Genomic DNA, 25,777 nt, shown 5'->3' with positions numbered 1-25,777 from the left:
GGAGCTAACGAGCTGTAGCTTCGCGTCAGGTGGTTCTTGCCTTCACGTCGTGCATTAAAATCGTTCAATGTACAGCTAGCCGTGCATTATCCCTTATGTATTCGCTCTTTAGAAGCAGTTTTTTACAGCAATATTTAAATGGTCATTCTTGGTGTACCCAAAATGGTCCCACACTATCGACAGGCATTTCTCTTGTGGAAATAAAGCTTCGCTGTTTGGTCCCTCTGTCACAGTTAATCTAATGCATGTAGTAGCCTCCGTGCCTCTGATAAGCATGTCATTTTAAGCTGGTGCACCGCTAGTGTAACTTTATTTTTGTTTTGCGCAAGCTGCAACCGTTCCGTTCCGTGTAACAGAAACACTCGGTTTAGCGGAACCTTTACGATTAATTAACCGTGACGTTTTAAAGCGCGGTTAATCGCGAAACCGGTTAATCTCTGCATCCCTATGTGACTGCACAATTAATTGAAATGAAGCTAAAAACCACAATATAAGTCAACTTTATCTACACATTCACATTATTTCCAACATTTCTTTGGATCTGTGGATAGAAGTTTCCAGCATTTCACCAGTATACTGCCATAACTGAAGCTTGATTATTTGGATGTTTTAAAGTGAAGAATCCAAGACATAAATATTAGTATTGTAACTTGAAATTACAGTGTAAATAAAATAATTATTAGGTCTAAAATTAATCAAATATTATTTTTATTTTACAGGACAGTTATAATTTACATTAGTAGTTTTACTACTATTTTTAGATTTAGAGTTAAATTAATAATAATTTATAATAATAATAAACCCTAAATACGTGCAGCCCTATATATAAACAGTAAAAAAAAGAAATCCCTTACTAAAAAAGGTCATAAATTTTATCTGTTTACTTGCCATGTTTACTTTAAATGTCATGTGACCATTAACCAACATCAGAGAACCATGAACATCCAAATGTGTTGTTAAATTATTGAATTAATAACTTAAAATCTCAGGGGGTACTTCAAGTAAACATTTTACGTCTAATGGGTTGGCTAAAAAAACATTTGGGAATCCCTGGCATAAAGACTTGAGAGTAGGCTTTTTTGGGGCCAGAAAAAAAAAAATCTGGCAACCACCCTCACATAATGGAGTGGTTTTGCACCACTCACATTTTCTACAGATTTCTAATCTATCTTAAAATGCATTGTAATAAGCTAAAATAGTTTGTTTTTTAAGGTCACAGCCACAACTGCTCTGATTAAATGAAAGTATTTGACATGAATAGACAACATACTATAAATAAATAAAATATATAATTTCTTGGGTGCAAATATGGCCTGTTTAGACTAGATGGGATTCAACTGAAGAACGCATAGTGTTTGTGCCAGGCCTCTAGATGGCCCTTAAACTTAACAGACATGTCACTGAAGACTTTATCCAGCTTAGTTGTCCTTTATTTTAGTCTTCAGTCAACGTGACTCTCAGATCTCATCTCTAGACAGCTCCCCCTGGTGCATTTCTTACTTTCAAATGTGAGTAAAAATGTGAGGACTGATAAAGGAGCATCTGCTGTCCATCCACAGTCATTTGGGCTTCACTTTATCCTGTTTGGGCTGTTTGGAGTGTTTTTAAAGATTTTTTGAGGCCAGTTTCAAAGCAAAGCTGCACCATCTCAAATGTGCGATGAGATGTTTGTCGGCCACAAATAGAGTCGCTGCTTCTACGAAATGCTCCAAGTCTCATCGCGTTGTTGGACCAATGGAGAAACAACACAAGATAATGAGCAGTGTGAAAGAGGAATGCTCTATCAATTATTTCTGTCTAGCGCCGCTCTCTGACAGTTCTCTCCAGCTCTAGAACGACTGCTCCTCTGAGTTATTCCCTGTGCATTGTTGAACCAAGGCTCCTCCGATTCCTCATTGTTATTCCTGTCCTCCATGTGGCTTTTTCTCCTTCTCTCTATCTTTCTCTGTCCTCTGGCTGTCTGTTTTGCAGTGGTTTACTCCATTATTATTGATCATTTTGGTAAAAAATGAAAAATGCAATTCATGCATCATACAGCATATACACATACAACACCTTTGTGGTTGGCAATGTTGACGCTCCGCTGTTGCAGCTTTTTATCAGACAAAGATAAAACTCTCTTTCTGCATTAATCTTGTTCTGTGGATGATTGAGAAGACCATAGAATGCTATGGTATGGCAGCAGAAGCTTTACCCTACTTTTATTGTGAGTCGACTACAGAAAGAATCTAATCATCACTGTCATCGCTACATAGAGAGTCCTCAATACCCCAATTTGGTCACTAAATTGGGTTTTCTCCTTTGACTTGCTAAAGAACATAAGGTGTCCTAAGATCTAAAAGCTCTAAGCTCTGACGGGACTTTCTCCAATTACAACATTCAGGGTTAGAGACAGTTCTGCTGTATACTGTAATGCATGGGGACAGCAGATTGTACAACATGCTTGAACTATGCAGCAACCTCTGATTGAAGCTCAATGCTTTCTTTTTTGAAGTCACAGCAGCTGTACCAGAAAGAGTTCTTGATCCAGGCTTACTACAGGGCAGCTGAGGTACATTATAAATTATAAAAACCAATTATAAATGCAGCTCCAGTACATATGACTGAGAGTACAGGGAATTGTGCAAATGCATATACTGTACATGCATATCCATATGTACATCAGCCTGCAGAGCTCCTCTGATGCAGCCTAAAAATCAAGAGACAAATGCCTACTGCTAATAAACACTTTTTTTTTCAAAGAAATTAAAACATTATTAATACTTTCATTTTTAAATCAGTTTTCACAAAAATATTGAGCATAACACTTGTTTTTAACATTGATAATAATAAGAGATGTTTCTTGATCAGCAAATCAGTATATCAGAAGGATTTCATAAGATCATGTGGCACAGACTACTTTATTTTCTGATAAACTGAGGTTGTGAAAATCATTCCTAATCATGATTCCATGATCATTTTTATTATTATGTAAATGAAGATCACACCACATTGTATGAGCTACTCATGTAGACATCCTGATAATTACAAGCAGTTCACAATCTTTTTTTATTCACAACTAAGAAAAAGTTGTGAAGGTCTAAAGCAGCGCAAAGTGCGTGTGAAGTGACCATGTGACTGATTTAGAATTTTAAACACACTGCATTTATATTCTGCAACAACATCAGACAGATTCATTTATGCTTACCAGAAGATCTGGCAACAAGCATAAACAGGGTGATGACAAGCCCGAAATCCTAACACACTTTCCAGTATTTCCATGACAACAGCAGACTGCTCTCTTACCACCACTGAAATAATATACACACTGAACAGCAATGAAACTAGCAAGGGATCATTTTTACGTGCATCGATGCATCATCAACTTCTGTCAGACTTTACACTCTCATTTGACAGAGTTATGCATTTACTCAAATCTTTTGCCACGCATAACATCGATGGCAATTCCACTGCAGGAAGGCCAAATGAATCTTCAAGTCAGTGAGGAGTGACGTGTGCACATTTTCAGTGACTCTAGAGGACACTTTCCAAAATCGCTGCCATAAATATGTCTCTTTATTACAGAACGAAGAGTTTATGAGCACGCACCCCTCCCCGATCCCCCCCAAACAACCATGTGCACTCTCTAATCTCATTAGATGTCTACGCCTCATATGCTGCTTCAGCTACACACGTTTTAATTGGCTTGCATAAAATTGACATTACGATAAATATTTTAAGCTCACACGGCAGATAAATAATAATGAAAGTCAGTATGAATGCAGGCCGCACAGTAATTGAAGGTCCGTTCGGAATGCTGACTGCAGTAGTCAGGAGAGAAGAGACAAATTACAGGCTATAAATTCTCGTGGGCTTGGCATGCAGTTGGATGGAGTGTGAGTGTGTTTTCAGATTCATTTGATCACTTGCAAGTATCATTTTCACGATAAAACCTTAGAATGTATATTATTGCTAGAATTACCTAATGCACTAAACGAGTACTCATTTTCTAGATCATGTCATGCATGCACCTGTCCTACCATGCTCCTAAAAAATGTATGTTCATTTATGACAGGTGCATGCAGGCCTGTTGGGAGCACTATATAGTACACTGTGCTTCTTTCCCCCCATTGCCGTCCTCTATATTGTAGTTGTACAGTCTGTCTCTCACATTCTAAATATAGCAGACGTGTCTTACAGTGTCAGCTGGCAAAGACTGCGCCATCTGCATTACAACTACATGAACAAATGCACAGAAGTTCACTTCAGTTTTATTCTGTTCTGGAATATCTTCTCATATTCTGTTCCATTCTATTCACTCCACTTCTGTAACCAGCTAAGATGTTTAGTTTAATAGTGTATAATAAGATGAACTGTGTTCATTTCCTGCTGAGCTTCCACTTGCAATTACAGTCCCCATTTGTGCCATTATAAAAGGAAATCAATAATATGACTAATCGATGGCTATTCTACATTATTCAGGGGTAACTGCACTCTCATTTGCCCCGCTCAATATGCACCAATAATACTTAGCCTATCAAGCAGAAAGGGCCTTTTTGACTGAAATGGATCATTACAGAAATATAATTTTCATTAAGAAATGTTCTTAAAACAAGTGTCCAAAGACTATATAGTGAATGAGAGCAATATTGCTTGTTATCTTATATGCTCTCAGCAAAGGCACCTCTGCAGAGTTTATTTATTGCTCCAGGTTGGAATACATAATGCCTTTTACCTTACATTGAATATATTAAACTAATCTGTTCTTATATTATCCACATGTGTAGTCATCAACTTTTTAGTAAAAGAAACCCTGATTTGTTTTACTTCGCTGGAAATAAAAAGACAGTAAGACCCAGGGAGCAATATTTGAGCTAAAAGGCTCCTCTTCGATGTCAGCTCTTCATGGTGGTAACAGATGTTGACTCCATAGAGGTGACAAGAAACAACTCCCAACTTTTAACACTAATGCATTCTGCACTACAAGACGAGACAGATAAAGGTTCAAACCACACAAAAAGGCAAATCCACATTGCCTGGGGAGTAATAGTCCTTTTTCACAGTTTGAAGGCATCAGTTTGATTGGCTGCACAATGGAGAGTGTACTAAAGGATTGTGGGAGCAATTAAGACTTTTGTGTAGCAGAAACTGTTTATATTTGAGTTGCATCTACTCATATGTATTACTTCCCGTTTAGAGGCACGGATGGCTGATAAAATATAATGGATGGGACCTTCGCAATAACTTCCTGTCAATGAAAAGACACTATGTATTGAAGTGATTTACTGGTAAAAGGTATTTTTATGACAAGAAATTCAGACGTTTGACAGCATTGGTGAAAAAATGCTGCAGCATAAAGTTACTGCACTAGTTGAGCTTTTATTGCTTTGATGATTGAGGTATTGCCATTACAGTACAATGGGATGCACTTTTTGGTTTACAAATGAGAAGATCCAAAGATACTATATTTGCAGGCCACATTTAGAGCCCACCACTCTCAAAGAGAGCAGGAGTCAGGCTCATATGATAACTGGCAGTACTCTTAATTAACAGTTTGTTGACTTTTTCCCTTCAAAAAGAGATGAAGGAGCCATCTGCTATTTTCCCCCATTTTAATCTTGAAAGCACTGCCTTGTAGCTTTCATTCCTATTTCTCTTCATGTTGTGGAAATCCATCTCTTCTCAGAAGAGTGCAGTGGGTAGAGATGAAATGCTCATTAAGACTGACTTAGCATTAGTATTATGTATCGATGAAGACAGTCATAATGCAATTGCTGCATGGCCGATGCTGTTTAGGTCTTTGGTGTCCAGTCACAAGGGAAAGCTAGCACCATCTTCATGCAGAGCATGTTCCAGAACTAAGAACTCTAAATGGAAAGATTAGTTTACAGGATCTGCTCACAGATTTCTTGTGCTTGGTAGATGCTGCATGGGCCTTTGATGTTTAATCAAACAGGAAACAAGATACGTTAGTTTTGCAGAGTAGAACTCATTAGTAAGCAGTTTAACAGACAGATTTTAAATTTGAACAGACAAAAATGGCCCCACAGTATTTAATATTTATATCTCTAGGCCTAACTTCTACAAAACATTGTCTGAGCACTTTCAAGACTGCAAAATATGCTGACATAATCAAGAACTATAATGTATTTTTTCATTTTGTTTAAAAACACATTTTGTCTCAGAGCAAACCAGTTTTAAAAGAAAAAAAGTAAATCTTTGCTAGATAGCAAAAATATAATAAATAAAGCAGTTTACTTCTAAAACAGCACAGTAAATGAATTAAGTAATCTAATAAAATGCAGTAAATTACATTTTGGAAAAAGAGAAAGTGCCTGTCAAGCATAAAAGGATTCATGCAAGCTTTTTAGATGTAGAAAAAATATTGTTGTTCATAAATAAATAGAATACTAATCTCTGAGGCAATGCATTATGTTACACTTGATCTTATGAACAGAAAATTAATGTTATAAACATAATGTCTCTTTCACTCGTCTAAAAATGAAGACTCCAAAAACACCAAATCATTTGAGAAAATGTCTTTGATTCACAAAGCACAAATCATTTTAAGCTAAATTTGTCAGAAACACTGTGACTTACATAATGGAGGAAAAAAAGTATGTGGGCTTTGCTGAGAAAAAAGGCGAGGAGAGACTACAGGGGCAAAAAAATAGCAAAAATAATATTTGCCAATACAACAGAGAATACTGAGCAATGGACAATACAAATCATCTTTATATGGCATAGTATGGAAAAGTAGATTATTAAATAATTTTCAAATATCTCCAAGTTACCCGCTGCAGACATGCATGCAGAAATTGCAACAAACACTGCCAACTGAGGCATATTAGCTTGTTTATTTTATAGACAGAATCACCACATGTTCTCAACAGATGTCATTTTGAACCCTATGAAGCTATAGAATGACTTTTAGTACAAAACATGTTTTATTGGTTCAGGTTCAGCTTCTGAGTTCCTATCTCAAGCTATTTAGTGTCTTAATATGACTAATTTCTGCATCCATCAGCTTTGGACTTGAGTGTCTCTCTGTCCATGCCTCTGAGTGTTCATCTTTGAACATCACAGAGTGCTGGAACATGCTGTAATTAGATTGGAAGCAACCCACAAACACATTACGACTCAGAAAGAGAGCCAAATACTGAAATTTGCAAGAGTTACTTGGGCCTTTATGTATTCTTGTGGTCTGATTATTTCAGTGGTGTTATCAATGTGTACTGGCAAGCCAATCATTTTGTTACTCTTCGCTGCCATCCAGGACTAACAGACATAAAAACACCGTTTTTGGGACCCGGAGTAGCCGCTGCGTCCGACCGCGCCGCCATCTTGGATTTCTGACATGCTGTTGCTTAAATCTTTTTCACCTTCAGATATGACAGAGCTTAAAGTGATGTTAATTAATAAAAAAATAGACAATAAGATTGCTTTGATGTACAGATGAGAGCTTATGTGGTAGCAGAAATTACTATAGATAAATATGTGTGTCAGTAGTCAAATATGTTAAAATGTGCAACAGATTGCACAAACAGATCAATTTTTTTGTATTACTGAAATACTATTATAGTTTTTCTTACTATTTTAAATTATGTTTTACTTTTATTTATTTTTTTTGTGTGTGTTGTTGTCATTTGTATTAGTCTAGTAGTTCTAGTTTAATTGGTTATAGTTATTTTACTAATTTAACTTAAAAATGAGAAACAATTCCTTGGCAAGGTTTATTTTTTTATATATTATATAATTTCAGTTAATGTTAATGATATTTCAAGTAAGGCTTTTTAATGGTTTTATTTTTCATTTTATTTCCAGTTATTTCCAGTTTCCTACCCCATACCTAAACATATCTACTACAACGACTACCTTACTTACTATGAATAAGCAGCAAATTGGGAGTTTATTGAGGGAAAACGTTTAGTTAAAAGTGAATGCGTGTTCCCTGTTCTAAAGTGTTACTGTTTAAATTCTTGTATATGGTTTCAGTTCATGTTAATTTTATTTCAAGTAATGAACATTATTTTATAGTTTTAGTTTTAATTTTATTTCTATAACGATAATAACCCTGACACATAAACAAAAGGAGTGTACTGCTCTGTTTTGTTGTGTTTAAATGCATGCACACTCACACATACGTATACAGTGCTCTGGGAACTGAAGCATGTCTCACACATCCTGTCTGCAAAAACTCTGTCCTGGTCACACATAAGGGCGACTGCCAGCTCTTACCCAAGAACGGCAGGGCCTTCCTCTCTCTCTCTCTCTCTTGTTCTCTCTTTTATTCACTCACACCTATTTAATCAAGCCTTGAAGAAACAGCAACACAAGAAAATGAACCTGTACTTTTTATCACCATAAACAAATCCTGCTGTTCTGCAAAATCAAAGTCATACAAGTAACTTTATAAAAAAAAAAAAACATAAAAGAATGGGTCACGATATTGATTATAAAATGTCCAGAACAGCAATGAAGGTGTAAATGTAATGTAAAGTGGTGAAAAACATATGCAACATTATTAAAAAACAGTTACAAATAGTTTAAGTTTAACTTGCACTCTGTATATACAGTGGGTACGGAAAGTATTCAGACCCCCTTAAATTTTTCACGCTTTGTTATATTGCAGCCATTTGCTAAAATCATTTTTTTCCTCATTAATGTACACACAGCACCCCATATTGACAGAAAAACACAGATTCGTTGACATTTTTGCAGATTTATTAAAAAAGAAAAACTGAAATATCACATGGTCCTAAGTATTCAGACCCTTTGCTCAGTATTTAGTAGAAGCACCCTTTTGATCTAATACAGCCATGAGTCTTTTTGGGAAAGATGCAACGAGTTTTTCACACCAATTTGACATGATTCAATGAGATTTCACTGCTACCCAGGAAGATGCCAAAGAAATAAAAAGCAATCTGCAAAATGTCCTGACACTCCTTGTGTCTAGTTAGGACAAAAACTCATGAATTGGATTCACAAACTGTACATTTTGTATGCTTTTCCCCTAACTAAGACGTTGTGTAATGTGAAAATGTGCATGCACTGAAGCTTTTGTCCACTTTATTGCATTATAAGGTGCCGTATTTAATAGCAAGACAGTTTAAGGCAGTCATAGCCAGAGTGAAAGATGAAAGAACAACTGCTGCTCTTATAAGCTTTCAGACCAGCATTGTGAGCCAACAAAAATGCCCTCTGCCGCATATGTTAATAGAGCTGAAAGCCGTTTCACTGCTCAAAACAGCCCCACCAGGCTTTACAAAGGATGAATTCCAGCATCCTCACACCCACATGGGTGAAAGAGCCCTCCTCGCTCGATTATCTCTCCCAGTCAATTGCGTGTAAGAGCTTTTTTCTTTCCCGCGGCCTAAATATAAATGGAGGTGCATTGCTGTAGTGTTGGTCTGAACTGGACAGTGACTAGTCAGTGTTTTTATGTCAGTACATAGTGTGATTGGAGAGAACAGCTCTGCAGAGATAGAGAGAGAGAGAGATGAGTCACTGAACGGATGACAGAGGTCAGCACGGTGGGAGGATGAGGAGTGCGGAGTGATGAAGGTGAGAAACAGCTCGGTTAATAGAGGACTATCGCCCCCGTTAATCGTGCCACGCTAATACCAGCAGAGATTGTGTGTGTGTGTGTGTGTGTGTGTGTGTGTGTGTGTGTGTGTGTGTGTGTGTGTGTGTGTGTGTGTGCATTTGTTTGACTGCGCTCCAGCTGACACAGCTCACTGTGTGCAATCTGACAGCATTTATTTTTTGCTTTTGTTGTTGCTATTGAAAAAAGCCTCCTTTGAAATGGTTGGTTAGCTTATTAGACTCACACTGCAGGAAGTCTGCCAAACCTGTCCAACACTTATCCAAACACCCCATCCAGAACACATCGCAAACATTTCCAAGAGGAAAGAAAGTCACAAATGACACCACTTTAATATTGCAGTTATTTCTCCAAGACAGGAATAGGGGTAAATAGCTATCAAATTGAGACTTTTGTCTTCTCATTTATCTCCAGAGAAAAAGACCACAGTAATCTCATGTCTCTCAAAAGAGATTTCAACAGTCACACAGATTATACCAAAGACAAAAAAAAAAAAAGATTTTGATTTTGATTTGTGCTTAAACATTGCTGTTTAGATGTTACTGCATGTCAACAACTGTATCATTTGATGTTGATAGCTAAATGAAACATAAATCCATTACTCCATTAAATCTCTCGAGCTTTGAAAAAACAACCTCTACGCAGTAACGTTTTCCTCTTGGTTACAACATACCTAATTATCTACAGTACTACACATTATCAACAGCCTAAAGAGCTATTCACACAGGACACGTTCTATTAAAATAAAACTCTGTTGCAAATGAGTTTCTTTAACTACACATTGTCATAAGAACAACCAGTCAGGCTGATATTGAACCTTAAGTACAAACAAAATGTCTTTAGAAATTTGTTAAAAAATCTTAAGAAAATGTTGAAAACAATGATGACCTGCATTTCGGTGAGTCAAATTCAGCGAGTTATGACTGATTCAGTGAGTTTAATCGGTCCGGTAATCATCAGACTGATAAAGACTGATAACTTGTGAGTTTGTGAATCTGTTTGACTACTTTTCCTTTAGAGGACAACTTAATTTGAAAGACATACCATTTTTTCAGACTATAAGCGCAGACTACTTTTTCTGTGGTGCTGTAGATTCAGTAATGTCAGAAAATCCAGTTTAGAAAACAATGGTCCATGGACACTTAAACATCTTTCAAACAGTGTGAAGCATCACAACAATCAAAGATTTCCATCTACTGCTTATTCACATAAAAAGCGCATCCAGTGTGATTAGCCCCTAATGTGTTGGTACAAGGCGGTGTCATTCTTGTATTCCAGTTTTGTGTTTACAGCTACAGAAAGAGGTTTTGTTGTAAAATAGCTCCACTGCAGGTGAGGTATGGCAATCGTTTCACAACATGGCTCAAACCCAAGTAATATATAGAAAAAAAATCTCAAGTTTAAGCCCTTCACTCCTCACACACTAATGGTCAGAACTGACCATTCTGCACCGCTATTGTTTGTTGCCTTGGTTACAAAGTCCCTCAATGGCATTTCACTCTACAGTTCCAGTAAATCAGCGAGTGAAAAAAGAAAACGCACATGGTTTGGGAGCATGATGCTATACAAGGCTAAATTTAGGAGCCGCCTGTTCTAGCACTCATCGCTCAGAATTAGGAGAAAAAAAGGAAATGTCTCACTTTTTTTATCTAAGATCAGGCAGTTAAAATAGAACTTTTACATGGACAGGAACATGGAGATGAGGTCTTTGTGTGGGTAAATGGAAGCACAGCGAACCACGTGAATGAAAGCCTTCTGAATTAGAGCTTTCAAATACGCTTGGAAGTATTTGACGACATATCCCACGCACACTCAATTCATCTGTTGGATATGTTCTGCCCGACAAAGTCGACTACATCTCTGTAAATCAATGAAATTGCTCCTTCTCACTACATAATCTGTCTCATCCCTCCTCTGAATTAATCACCAGGTATAAAAATACAGTATTGATTAATAATAATAGCCAATCTCCAGTCAACAGTCCTGTCACCACTTACATCTCCCAGCATCCCTCTTGGTTCCCACCTGCACTTAGTCAGCCATCATCACACCTGTCGTTGATCATCACCTCATCTAGACACACATATAAGCACTCACCTTATACCCTCATTGCCTGGTCTCATTGTGCACTAAACTGTATGAACTTACCTGAATACTTACCTGTGGATTGTTGTCTTCAAGTAATCTTCTGTCTTCATTGTTACCTGTTGTTCCAGCCAACGCCTGCATGAGAAAATGACTTTTATTTAAGTTATTTGCAAGTCTCTGAATTCCACTACTCACCTGCTGCAGTCAATAAACCACTGTTTTGGAAGTTACCATTAGCCAAGTTTTCATCTAGTTTTTGCGCTGTTTTGTTATTGACCAAGAAGAAAAAATTTTGCGTAAAAAAAACTTTGCGAAATTTGCTGTCTACAGCATGTTTCCATCCAACTGGCCTTTTACTCATAAAATGGTGTGCGTGATGACATCATCCCTAAAAAAAACGAATTGTCACATAAGTTTTGGTGTATCGCAAAAAAAAATTGCTCTTGAGCTGTTCCTTGTTTTGTGTGTGTTTTGCTTCCCATGTGCCTTCCTTGCCCTTATTTCATCCTTCCTGTTCCTGTCCCCATTTAGTTCTATTAGTTCCAGGTGTTCCTTGTTATTAGTTATCCTCCTCACCTGTCTGCCCCTCGTTATCTGCCCTATTTGAGTTCTAGCCTGTTCTGTTCTCCCTTGTCCGGAATTGTATATGGCTACCCTTGCTACATGTGTTTTCCAAGTTCACTGGATGTGATTAAAACCTGTAAGTTTGAATTCCCCTCCTCGTCTCTGAGCTCCTCACAGTGACAGAATTCTGGACCAGCAAAAAGTGAGCAGCGCCTCTTCTCCCTGTGTTTCTTTTCCGTTTTTTTTTAAGTGTTTTTGTTTTCCCGTTTGTTTCTCCCCGTGGCATGGAAGTCGCCGTTCGCTGAAGCCCGCCGGCCGCAAATCGCTCAAGCCCACCGGCCGTTCCCGAGCCAAGCAAAGTTAATTTAGATTTAGAATGACTAATGGGGTGATAACTTGTTGATTTGAGTGCAATAATTCCAAATGAATGCCCAAAAGATAAAATAAAATATCTGTCCTTTTTGCCGCCATGACTGTACTGCCGCCCTAGGCAGCTGCCTAGTTTGCCTATATGCACGCACTGGCCCTGGCCCCTGAGTCTGCTGAAGTCCAGTGAGTCCCTGGCCCCTGAGTCCAGTGAAGACTCCAGCCAATGAGTTCTGTCCTGAGTCTGCTCTCCTCCCAGAGCTCAGCCCAGTGCCCGCTCTCGTACCAGAGCTCAGCCCAGTGACCACTCTCGTCCCAGAGCTCAACACAATACCTGCTCTACTGCCAGAATCCTCAGCCAACAGGGCCACACCAAGTCAGAGTCTCCCACTATTATGAATGCTATGCCTGAGTCTCCTGATGTCATGGCCATTATGCCAGAACCCTGCCAGATAGTCCCATGCCCGGAGGATTCAGAGATCCTACTTCCAATGATTGCTCTACCTGTTACGGCGGTGGCCATAAATGTGTGTTTGGGCTGCACACTGCTTTCCCACTCATATCTAAGTGGAGGTGTTCATCTGTGAACTTCCTGTCAGTCCAGAGAGGTCGTTCTCAAGTTTCCCGTTTGCCCAGATGTGGCCACGGAGGTCATTCCCAAGTTGCCTGTATGCCCTTATGTAATCATGGAGGTCATTCCCAAATTTCCTGTCTTTTCTGACGCGGCCACGAAGGTCATTCCCGAGTTTCCTGTTTGCTCAGATGCCACCACAGAGGTCATTCCAGAGTTTCCTGTCTGTCTAGATGCGACCAAGGAGGTCATCCTTGAGTTTCCTGTTTGCCCTGATGTAGCCACAAAGGTTGTCCCCGAACTTCCCGTATACTCAAGCACGGCCATGGAGGCCAATCTATGTTCTCTCGTTACGGCCATAGAGGCTGATCAAAGGCCCATCATCAAACACCAGTCTCTCAGCCAGTACACCAGATGCCCATCCTTCAGCCAGCACTCCGGACACCCGTCTCTCAGCCGGCCTCCCCAAATGTTCTCTAGCCAGCCACTCATCCAGATGTTCTCAAGCCAGCTGATCCTCCAGACCAGTCTGCCTGGTGTTAGTTTTATCTGCTCAGCTGTGGTTGTCTTCTGCTCCACCATGGAGATCTCCTGCTCAGCCAGCCCCCAAGAGCTCTCAAGCCAGATGATCCTCCTGACGATCTCAAGCCAACCAGCCTACCTGGGGTTAGTTTCAACTGATCAGCTGTGGTGGTCAATAAACCACTGTTTTGGAAGTTACCATTGTGTATCCTCTACTGTTGTGACAGCTTGCTATAGAGAGACATTCATCTAAAGATCCCTCAACATAGTGTTTCCTCCATGATTGCATGCTTTGAAATTTAATTGTGTAAAATATAATTAAAAGCAACTATTGCATATCAGCCTCCAAACAAAATATTTTTGGGCAGTCTGTTTAGACAAGCTTTTGGTTTTGAAAAGGATGCATTTTCATATCTATTCATATTTTGCACTTATCTTATGCATGCTACATCTTCACACAGATGTGGTACAATCGCTTTCCGGTGCATTTTTACTGAAGAGGAACATGAAATTGCCTTTGACTTGTCTAGTGTAGAAGGCCTTCTTAAATAGTTCCAAGAGTGAATATCAGGCAATACATTCAGCTTTTACACACAAGGGTGGGCTGTAACTCCATCAACTATGTACAAATACGCTACCTGTCAGAGCTCGAGGAGATTGCTCTTTATTGATCTCTACATAGACGTTCATGCAAACACAGGCTAAATACTCGAGTCCTGGCAGTTTTAATGAAAATGGATTTTACCCCGTCCTTCACCTGAAAGTGTGACTCTGTCCACTGGATCATCCAGTGCTGTTACACGATGTCCCTCTGCAAATATAATTAAATCACCGCATTTGTTGACAGCCAACTTAACAAAAACCGAATAAGGACAGGCAATAACTTGCATGGACATTTTAATGTGTCGCTCGCTGTCAATCAAAGAGTATTTCTATTGGGGTAGAAACCGAGAAAGAGCATGCAAGACACCTTGAGCTCAGTATAAATCTGTTGTCAAAAATGCTGCAGAATAAAAAACAGTGTGCCCTTGAGATGGCATGAGGGGAGCATCCAAAATATAAGTGGATTAAACAGACTTTCTGTTTCATAAAAACAACTGTTTGCATATCAAAAACATAGCCATTATAGTTTTTCTTATTATGCATTTCTTTCGCTGTAGTTCTCTGACTTAAATTGACAATGATGGATGTGTTAAGATAATGAAATGTTACACTGCACAATAAAAAAAGTTTAAAAAGCATGTGAGAAAAGATGTGATGCTCAGATGATGTCATGGATCATGGGAATAAAGTCATCATAATTCCTCAACGATTCAGAGAGATGAAAATGTCTTCAGTGGCAGCATGAATCAATGCAGAGGTGAAATATTAATCAATTTTTGATTTAAAATTCCCCTTCAAATTCGCTATTTATGGGCGCTATCAGCTGGAGTGGATCTTTGAAGTTGCCTCATGCCACAAGTAACCCTTTCAGCAGAGAGCTGAGCTTCAGCTATGTTTTACTATTCTTTTGTCTCTGAGAAAGTCTTGACGTCATTGTCTGCTATGTTTTACATGAAAATAAAAGTAAAATAAAATCCCATTCCTTTCAGTCAATGTAACTGAGCGCCTAGATGTCTTTTTTCTTCTTTTTACTATTGGATAAAGGAATGGTCTGCCAAAAGATGATTGACACACTTGTGATGATGGACCATTTTGGACACATCACTCTGTCCCCAGAAGCAGCAAAAAGCCTACAGCCTAAAAAAATATGTTCCAGCTGGGACATATTCAGTAGTATCAAATCTTAAATCTTAAATCTCCTGGTAGGTGGTGCAGAGCTGAACAGGATCATTCTCTTAATAAAACCTGCCACAACTATAATGTAGAATAATTTGTCACAATGACTATGCTAAAGTAAAATCTTTGACCTCTTATCATTTCTCCCCAAGAGACACAGTGCTGCCAGTGATGATGGCTCCTTACATCATAAAGATCAAGAAAATGGAAGCATCTAACCTCTATTAGTCGCCACACAATCAAGGATGGTGCACTTTGTTTCTGTGAGTTTTATGCATGCGACTCAATGTAGCTTTAACCATAACACCACTTTATTCCCAACACCATTAACCCCCTGGGGTCGAAGCCCGCACCGGTGCTGTCTGTCTCGTATTTTCTTGATGACCTCGAAAAGAACTAAAAATACTCCGTCAATTTTGACCGTACAGATAAGAATAACGTATCGTTTTAAACTGCAAAGGGTCTACTTTTATTGGTGTATAGTCATAATAACAAGAAAACAATTTGCTTTTGTAAAATAAAGAAAATAAACAGGGTGCGCTCTCAGTCCTCACTGTCTCCGCAAACTGCTTTTAGAAATGCGTCACTAAAATATATATTTTATACTTTACATACAGACATGAGAAATATATCTATAGAAAGCATGCCATGTCTACTCTTAAATGAAGTAACTATTACCAAAAACAAATATTCTGTGATAAAGTAATCCGTATGAAACCAATGACAGGTCCAGTTTTTCCCGTCTGTTCTCATTATCTCTAATTAGATCACGCCCACGCGCTGCTCGCACTATTGATATTACAAATCTCCACGTGAGACGCGCGACATGTAAACGTCATCACCGTAAACAAAGCAGCAACATGTTCATCTCGGATACTTTTCATTTTTGGAAGAAGACGCTGAGATGAATAAGCCTTGTATTTACCTCAGAAGACGGGCTGAGAGGAAAAAGCCTTGTATTTACCTCAGAAGACGGGCTGAGAGGAGAAAGCCTTGTATTTACCCCAGAAGACGCGCTGAGAGGAAAAAGCTTTATGTTTACCTCACAAACAGAAAAGAGGAGATCTTTCATGCCGAGTAAGTAATGTTTCTTCATTTGCATTAGATAATGTGTTGTTGTGACATAACCTTGAACACATTTACTAGTTGGACTTTTTCCAAACTATAATTCCAGACTAAAATGTGTGAAATCGAGTGCAACATTTTGAAATATGATAGGCTTTCGTTACATCTAAATGTACGGCGTGAGGATGGTTTTATGCTCAATACTAGGGCTGTGCGATTAATCGAAATCGAATCGAAATCGCGTATTTAATGGATTTCATGGTTATAATGTGAATTTGTTTGGTTTTAATGTAAACTATAATGGTGTCTATTTGATGGATTCTATTGGTGGGATGTAAACTGGCAGATGGCAACCAATAGAACAGTAATTCCTATTGGAATAATGCCTAAAACAAAAAGGAATTTTGTAATGGTTTAATGGAAACTATAAGAATTTCTGAGATAGTTTCTATAGTTTTTTTCAGCAGGGTAATGATACCCATACTGTGCTGCACATTATTGACAATATTGAGCTGAAGCTTGACTTTACAAATTTAAAATCGCAAATCAAATCGCAATCGCAATATCTGTCAAAAAAAATCGCAATTTGATATTTTCCCCCAAATCGCACAGCCCTACTCAATACTATAAACAATATATAAAAGTAATTGTTTACACGATATAAAAGTAATGCCTAAGAATGTTTAGACCAATCATTACTGTGAAATAGCCTGTCTGCAAATATGTTCAAACGTGCTTACCAATATAATATAGTTCCTATCATCATGGTATCAACATGCTTATTTATTTATTATAGTGGGGGGGGGGTTAAGAAATTATAGAAATTAATACTTTTATTTAGCAAGGATGCTTTAAATTGATCAAAAGAATTGAAGATAAAGACATTTATAATTTTACAAAAGATTTCTATTTCAGATAAATGCTGTTCTTCTGAACTTTCTATTCATCAAAGAAACCTGAAAAAATTCTACGTGACTTCCTTGTTGCTGTTTTCAACAACAACAATAATAATAATAGTAGTAATAATAATAATAAATGTTTTTGAGCAGCAAATCAGAATATTAGAATGATTTCTGAAGGAACACGTGACACTGAAGACTGGGGTAATGATGCTGAAAATTCAGCTTCGCCATCACAGAAATAAATTACATTTTAAAATATAAATTTTAAATTGTTATAAGACTATACTACTGTATATAATCAGTACTACTGTATATAATCAAGTAAATCAGATTTGGTGAAAAAAAACACACTAGAACCTGGACCACAGCTAAGACCATGTGATGCACACACTCCCATGAGTCTCTTCAAAATGTTGTTCAAGTTTCCTGCCCTGTTTTGGATATTTTGGATATTGCACCCATGACGTCTTGACTCTCGTGTTGTTGTTGTTTTTTCCCCTAATAAACTGTTTAACTGCAGTCGCAAGTGAATCTCAAGTTATTTTATGTGATAGTTATATATTTATGTGATAGTTATATGTATTCTAAATGAACTACAAACAAAAAATATATAAATTTCGTTTTTCCTCACATTCTTTCTTGTAGCAATTCTCTCTCAGTCACACACCTGACTGAAAGGCTCATTATGCGGCCTTTGTCTTCTCAGGTGTGAATCACAGCATTATGCATGACCATTCACGCCCCCTCGCATATACCTTTTCTACACAAAAAGTGTCTTAGAAAATTCAATATATTTTAATATATATAATCAATATATTGTTTTCTGTGAATGAGTGAGTAAGATGATTTTCACATCATTTTGAAGCAAAAACTCTAGACTTCAAGATCCAGTTCTCAAACGTCGTGTGAACAAATGTTCTGTAGGTGTTTTATGGCCTTATTTCAGTGACTTTAAAATTGTTGTTTTTCACTAAGCACGCATAAACGTTTTCTCAAAAACACAATCACGTACATACATGCTGCTCACATATTATTGTAGCCCAGTGCGTGCTGATTACAGTGTTATTAAACTTTATCCATTAAAATGTTTATAAGCAACTGAAAAAAGCACAAATGTCAGGGCATGTCAAAACTTCTCCAGGGCCCCAAAACACCCTCAGACCCCAGAGGGTTAACATATTATGCTGATCAATCACTGCTTATCCTGATTACTGTGAAGAAGAAATTCACTAAATACCAGTTAGGTAAGGATCTCTGGGTTGTGCTGAAGCTAAAATGCTCCTGGCCAACACAAGTTACTTTAAACGCAATCATTCAGTGAGACAAAATATGGCTGCTTCCTCCAGTTTTGCTGATGATGTGGCATTTTCAGCTTGTGTGATTTTTTAGTACCTCAACCAGATCAATATACTCTTAGATACACAAAGAGAGAGAGGCTCACCCTGGTTGTTATCTCTCAGGAAAGGTCAAAGGTATGCAAACACAGTGCCCCAGGGGTCAGTTACCTATTGAATGAGGTCTTCAACACTAATGACCTACAAAGAAATATACAAATGAGAATGCTGGTTCCTGACAGAAGATGCTAAAACAAATATTAGCTTGTATTGTATGAACTCATAGATTAAGATGAGCTCTATTTTAATGATATAAGCGCATGGTCTGAAGTGCATGGCACAGGTGCACTTAGGGCGTGTCCCAATCCACGTTTGCCCGGTACATGGTCCAAAAGGGTTGTACCTATTCTCTTAATGAGTCATGGGTGTGTTTTGGGCGTAACGTGCAATAAACCAACCAGAGTCTCATCTCCCATTCCTTTTAAAAGCCAGTTGCACTTGCACTATGGTGGATTCGCTATTTACATGGTGGAATTTGCAAGAGCAAAGACTGAACGCTTCTCCAGAGGGGAAACAGATCTGCTCATGCGTGAGGTTAAAACGGACACAATAACAATCTTTTACACTGTGGTCCTTTCATTTTTAATATTTGGCATGTTTGTGTGCTGCTGCGCATCCCTGTGTGTGTAATAAGCAGAGTGTACGTGCACTGTGCACCCACCTATAGGCACATATTACTAACGTGCCCTTAAATAACATTTTTAAAAATACTGCGCCATTGACTTTAAACCAGGTTTTAGTTGGTCAACTGCCTTAAAATAGCAACGTGCGAACAATGCGCCTGAACACACCTTGTTTTCAGACCAGCACGCCCATGGGCAAACAGTGCTGGACATGAAAATGATAACTGTGTCAGGCTGAAACTAGCAAAACACTTGCGTTGCACCTAGCGTCACATTGTGCCGGGTGTATGATAGGATCCTAAGTGACAGTTTGAAGCTGATGGCATCAAGACTGTCTTTTCTTTTTTCTGATTTGACTACAGCATTAAAATGTACAATGAAATATAAACAGGTCATTTTAAGGCTGCTCAGTGATTTTTTATATTTTATGTAAAGGACCAATGCTACATAAAAGCTGTACTAAAATACGCCAAACTCTGGCCCACCTCAGAAGCTGTTCACAACACTGTTCTCAACACCGTTCAGAGTTCAACTCCTCACCATGAGGCGCTGTGTAGCAGAAGTGAACAGAACGATGACAAGCCAATATTCTTTTAACTTGAAAATGCCGCTTATGGCACAAGACATCCATATAGCATGTTTACATTAAAAAAAATTATAATAAAAAAATAGTGCAGGTGGATGGCAGAACACATTCTGTGTAAACAGCCCTGTAGTAATGCAGCAACAGAGCAGCCTTTTGCAATTGTCATTGTCAGTATTTAATAATCAATTAGGCTATAGGCCTAGTTTATTTCTATACTCATAATTTCAAAGTATTATTTCTGCAGTTGAAATTTCTATGTGCATTTCTCTGAACAGCAATAGACAGCCTGTATAAAGGAACTTTTTTGTGGTAATACAGATGCAGGTTCTGTGTTGCATTTGCAGTGTAAAGACAGCCTGGATCATTTTCCACCAGTTAAAACATATTATGTGCCGACTTCATCTTAACACAAAAGATGTTCTTATATCTTGATACTGTCCAATGTTTTAGAGCCTGAGTGCAATGTACTTCTACCTACAGTATGTGTTAAAAATAAAGCAATAGTGAATATGCATGGTATTCTACATTTGAATTCCTTAGAGATGAAAAAGCAATGTCAGACCTTATGCAGAGAACTGATTCATTAAGCAAAGTTTTTGAGTGTTACTGCTTTTTATAAAGCATTAGCATTTTAATGAATCAGCCAAGTTTCCAACTGAATGGAGTCATTTTTAAATACAATCATAACTGAAGAATCTTCTTGTGCAAAAATTAAAAAAAATGATTCCCAGCACAAATCCCTGCAAACATTCACTATAATGGTCAAGTTGATGGCTTAATTTGCTGTCCACTTTATTACAACATTTGTCTGGACCTACTTACTGGAATACAGTCAGTCAGACCACAAAACTCACTCAGGAGCCGTGGCATAGCAGGCGACATGAATCTTGCAGCATTTCCTGATCCTATTCACTTTTTAAAATAATAGTGGAAGACTTTTTTCTAGTAGAAGACCTCATAAAAAGGCGGAGATCTGCAAGAAAAAGATATGGGACCTCACTTCATGACCAGTGGACTTAAAGGAATAGTTCACCCAAAAATGAAAATCTACTGAAAATTTCCTCACCTGCAGACCATCCAAGATGAGTTTGTTTCTTCATCGAAAGAGATTCAGAAAAATTTAGCATTACATCACTTGCTCACCAGTGAATCCTTTGCAGTGAATGGGTGCCGTCAGAATGAGAGTCCAAACTGCTGATAAAAACATCACAATAACCCACACCACTCCAGTACACCTCTTCACACTCTTGTGAAGTGAAAAGATGCGTGTTTGTATGAAACAAATCCATCATTGAGGCATTTTAACTTTAAATTCTACCTACAGTATGTGTTAAAAATAAAGCAATAGTGAATATGCATGGTATTCTACATTTGAATTCCTTAGAGATGAAAAAGCAATGTCAGACCTTATGCAGAGAACTGATTCATTAAGCAAAGTTTTTGAGTGTTACTGCTTTTTATAAAGCATTAGCATTTTAATGAATCAGCCAAGTTTCCAACTGAATGGAGTCATTTTTAAATACAATCATAACTGAAGAATCTTCTTGTGCAAAAATTAAAAAAAATGATTCCCAGCACAAATCCCTGCAAACATTCACTATAATGGTCAAGTTGATGGCTTAATTTGCTGTCCACTTTATTACAACATTTGTCTGGACCTACTTACTGGAATACAGTCAGTCAGACCACAAAACTCACTCAGGAGCCGTGGCATAGCAGGCGACATGAATCTTGCAGCATTTCCTGATCCTATTCACTTTTTAAAATAATAGTGGAAGACTTTTTTCTAGTAGAAGACCTCATAAAAAGGCGGAGATCTGCAAGAAAAAGATATGGGACCTCACTTCATGACCAGTGGACTTAAAGGAATAGTTCACCCAAAAATGAAAATCTACTGAAAATTTCCTCACCTGCAGACCATCCAAGATGAGTTTGTTTCTTCATCGAAAGAGATTCAGAAAAATTTAGCATTACATCACTTGCTCACCAGTGAATCCTTTGCAGTGAATGGGTGCCGTCAGAATGAGAGTCCAAACTGCTGATAAAAACATCACAATAACCCACACCACTCCAGTACACCTCTTCACACTCTTGTGAAGTGAAAAGTTTGTATTTTGTATGAAACAAATCCATCATTGAGGCATTTTAACTTTAAACCATCGCTTCTGGCAAAAAAAAAAAAAAAAACATTCCATAATCCATAATAACATTTCCTCCAGTGAAAAAGTCAAGTCCCTGTTGTCCACTCACATCAAAATCCACCAACATTTTTGTTTAAAACTGTTAATGAACGGTGCTTGATCTGTGCATATTTATCTCCTGATTCACACAAGATGATTTTTTCACTGGTGAAAGCAATATTATGAATAGAGAAATGGTTTGTTCAAAATATCTTGGATGATTTATTACATTACATTCACTTCATTAATTGATGGACTGGAGTCATGTGGATTACTTGAGGATTAATGTGATGTTTTTATCAGCTGTTTGTTTTCTCATTCTGGTGGAACTCATTCACTGTAGAGGATCCATTGGTGAGCAAGAGATGCAATGCTAACTTTCTCCAAATCCGTTCAGGTGAAGAAACTAATTTACATCTTTGATGGACTGAGGGTGAGTAAATGTTCAACCAATTTTAATTTTGGGGTGAGCTATTCCTTTAATAAATGCACTCAGAGTCTGTAAAATACAACTCAAGGGTACATTTAATTTATTTAAAACAATACACTGCTCATTATCCATGTCAAAAAACACTCATTAAACAGCATGCACAGGCTGAGGGACAAAAGGGGTCAAGAGTTTTCCACAAGGGACCTTTTTCACATTTCCGGGTTTCTCAGCAGCGGAAGTCGTCATAGTTGGGTAAACTTGAAAAGCAGTGAATGGGAGAGCACCACACATATATTTTTTGCATTCCCAGTTGCTCAAATAGCAAAAGAAAAACTCCACGATAGTGTTTTCATGACTTTCAATAAAAGGAAAAAAATTGAGAGAGACTGATAACGGCTGTCAGAAGAGAGAACGATGTCAAATTTACCGTCCCTCCCAGAGACGCTGCATTAGAAACACCCTCGCATTAGCGTTAACTTGTAATTTGATGCAAAGGTGATATAATACAAAGAATAGTGTTATAAATGTACATACATTTTTTTAAAAATACAAATATGAAAAACTTTCGAGGATTTACGATGCTGATGACCGTTAAACGCGTCATCACAATCTTGTGAAAAGGGTCCAGTGCTTGCAAAAGACCACCTGAGACACAGAGATATACACCATATGCTCTTAAGAGCTAAACCAAACATGTATGAGTCTCTTTTTTTTATTATAATCATACTTACTCTCCTGAAACTAACAATGTAATTTCTGATTTGCTTGATATGTGCTGCCAGCAGAACAGCTCCTGTTATGCATGTACACAAGAGGATGCCTGCAAAACGTTGGTGCAACTATCCAGAGGCAGTATGGACAGTTGTTCACATTATGGACTTCAGTTCTCAGCTCATGGTCCAACAGTATGGAGGAACTCTGGTGTTTATCACTGGAGTAGTACTGTATTGTAAGATAGCTGCTTTTATGATGCCAGCCATGTTTCAGCACCACGGACAGCAAGACTATCTGCACAGCCCACAAGAAGCACTTAATTTAAATACTACAAACTTCAAGAAAGCAAGTTATAACCCAGTCCTACCTGGTTTAATTTATAAGCAGAAAAGACTGATGCTACATCCCAAAGGAGTACCTGAGGAGTTCTGGTGAATGGCTAATATATACGATTATTATGTGACGCTAATAGACTCTTGCACATCACATTATGCAAAGTGAGAATGACAATAACAAAGAATGAATATGCAAATACTATTTTATCCTGTTTTCTATTAGCATAACAATCTCAACAATACTCTAAATAATAATAGAAACATCATAATAATGGTTAACATTTACATTATGTGGTAACTAAATAAAGTCATCATTAAAAGATTGAATAATTGTCATTGACGAATAACAGACCATACATGTTTAGGCAACTATTGAATAAATTGTGGTGAGCTAGTTAAGTAAAAATGGATCTAACACTATAAAATATATTTGCATGAACACAATATTGCTTTATGTGATTGTTTGTTAAAAGCGACAAATTGGATTTGGGGGAGGGGTATTTTTGTGTTAACTGATCATGCAGCACAAGATGGTCAACTTTTATACTTCATCTTCATAAAGATGAAATGGGATTAAGGTCTTCCCTCTCAAAACAAACGAAAATAAAACAAGCTCTTAAGCACAGATTGTTTGGGGCTAGTGTCTTTATTACGAATGAATGCATGTGTCTATCATTCCCTAATGATGGCTATCCTTTCAACAAGTAGCTCAACGTTTACCAATTACTATTTTGCATAATTTGTTAGACTAAAATGAGCAACTTCGTGTATATTAATCACATCAAAACCTCGAATAGGCTAAATACCCTCAGATTAAGCTACTAAAAGATGTTATATGACATGACTTTTCAGTATCATTGTTATTTAATATAAATATGTTATACTATATTATTTATCATATAGATTTTTTTTTTTCATTTTAAGATTACAAGAAAACCATTTTGTTTTAAACTGGTTTAGACGCATCACATCATTATAAAGCCTTCCGCAGCAGTGCGTCTTTCATGCAGCGCGTCACATCAAATAAATATATAAATAAAGGTTAACAGATTTCTTACGTTTAGTGTCTATTTTAAATCTATTTTGATATTACTCAGTACTTATGTAATTACACTGCGCTGCAACATTCATTCAACACTCATGTAAAGTGTGACCAAACCAGTGTTGGCTGAGTAACGTTCAGCATCGATCTGCTTTTCAAAGTTATTATTTGTCGAATATAGCCTACAAAAAGCTTTTCTTCGACGGATTTTGCGTACTAATCCACTCCACAGACTTAAATTCTGTTCAACACGGTGGCATTAATGCAAAACTTACTTTTCCAGTCGTGAACAGACGTGAAATGTCCTCAAGTTCTCAGTCCAGAAGTCTTCTGGACAAATTGAACTTCTTTTCGCTGTCCGTTAAGTTTTGACGGCTATTCTCTGCTCGGTAACGGTCGCAAATTCCGCGGGTGCCTTCCCATCTGTTTCGCGCTGGCGGGTTTTTTCTCAGTAGCGAGAGGATGATGAGATGAGCGCGCGAACGAGAGAGAAAGAGAGATGGTGAGAGCTGCGCGCGTGAGAGAAGTAATGCGTGCTAATGTGACAGGCGTTTGTAGGGGTGTGGCCATCTAATGTCATAAGAGCAAATATTAAGAACATAACGTGTTATTTTAACTTGTTTGGTTGCTGCTCATAATAATAGAAAAATATATATAAAGCACGATACTCGTTTCTTTTAATTAGTTAATGAAGCAAATCACACTTTTACAAAAGTGGGCAAAAGAGAAAGAGAGAGTGAAAATGTTTATATAGCCACTTTATGAGATAAGATTAAAGAAAAACCATCCTTTATATATTTTCAGTGTTCAAATGGATAAAACTGAATAGTTTGTGTAAGAAAATATTATATTTGCAGCATATAAAAGATGATCAGCTTGTGCGTCATTATAAAGACAAATTATGTTTAAGGGATATTAAGGAATAATAAATAGGAAAACACCAAACTGTTTTATTCCATTATCAATAAGCATGATGATCTCTCAACCTCACTAACAGCAAAATAATAATGGTTATCATTAACATTATTTGTCC

The 25,777-nt window shown here is 37.6% G+C and overlaps 1 protein-coding gene across 1 annotated transcript in view; it reads right to left on the bottom strand.

Annotated features, from left to right (window-relative positions):
- Window positions 1–25,235, bottom strand: part of LOC107659532 (caM kinase-like vesicle-associated protein) — a 53,735-nt gene extending 28,500 nt beyond the window's left edge. The window contains exon 1 of the mRNA XM_016448509.1: window positions 25,020–25,235. The gene's annotated coding sequence lies outside the window, so the exon portion shown is untranslated. The remainder of the gene's footprint in view (window positions 1–25,019) is intronic.
- Between the last annotated feature and the right edge of the window lie 542 nt (window positions 25,236–25,777).

The sequence above is a fragment of the Sinocyclocheilus anshuiensis genome, unplaced genomic scaffold, assembly GCF_001515605.1.
Source record: "Sinocyclocheilus anshuiensis isolate Anshui unplaced genomic scaffold, SAMN03320099.WGS_v1.1 scaffold848, whole genome shotgun sequence".
NCBI classification, from domain to species: Eukaryota; Metazoa; Chordata; class Actinopteri; order Cypriniformes; family Cyprinidae; genus Sinocyclocheilus; species Sinocyclocheilus anshuiensis.
Note: the sequence above shows the minus strand (reverse complement) of the source record. Positions and strands in the feature narration are given on the sequence as shown.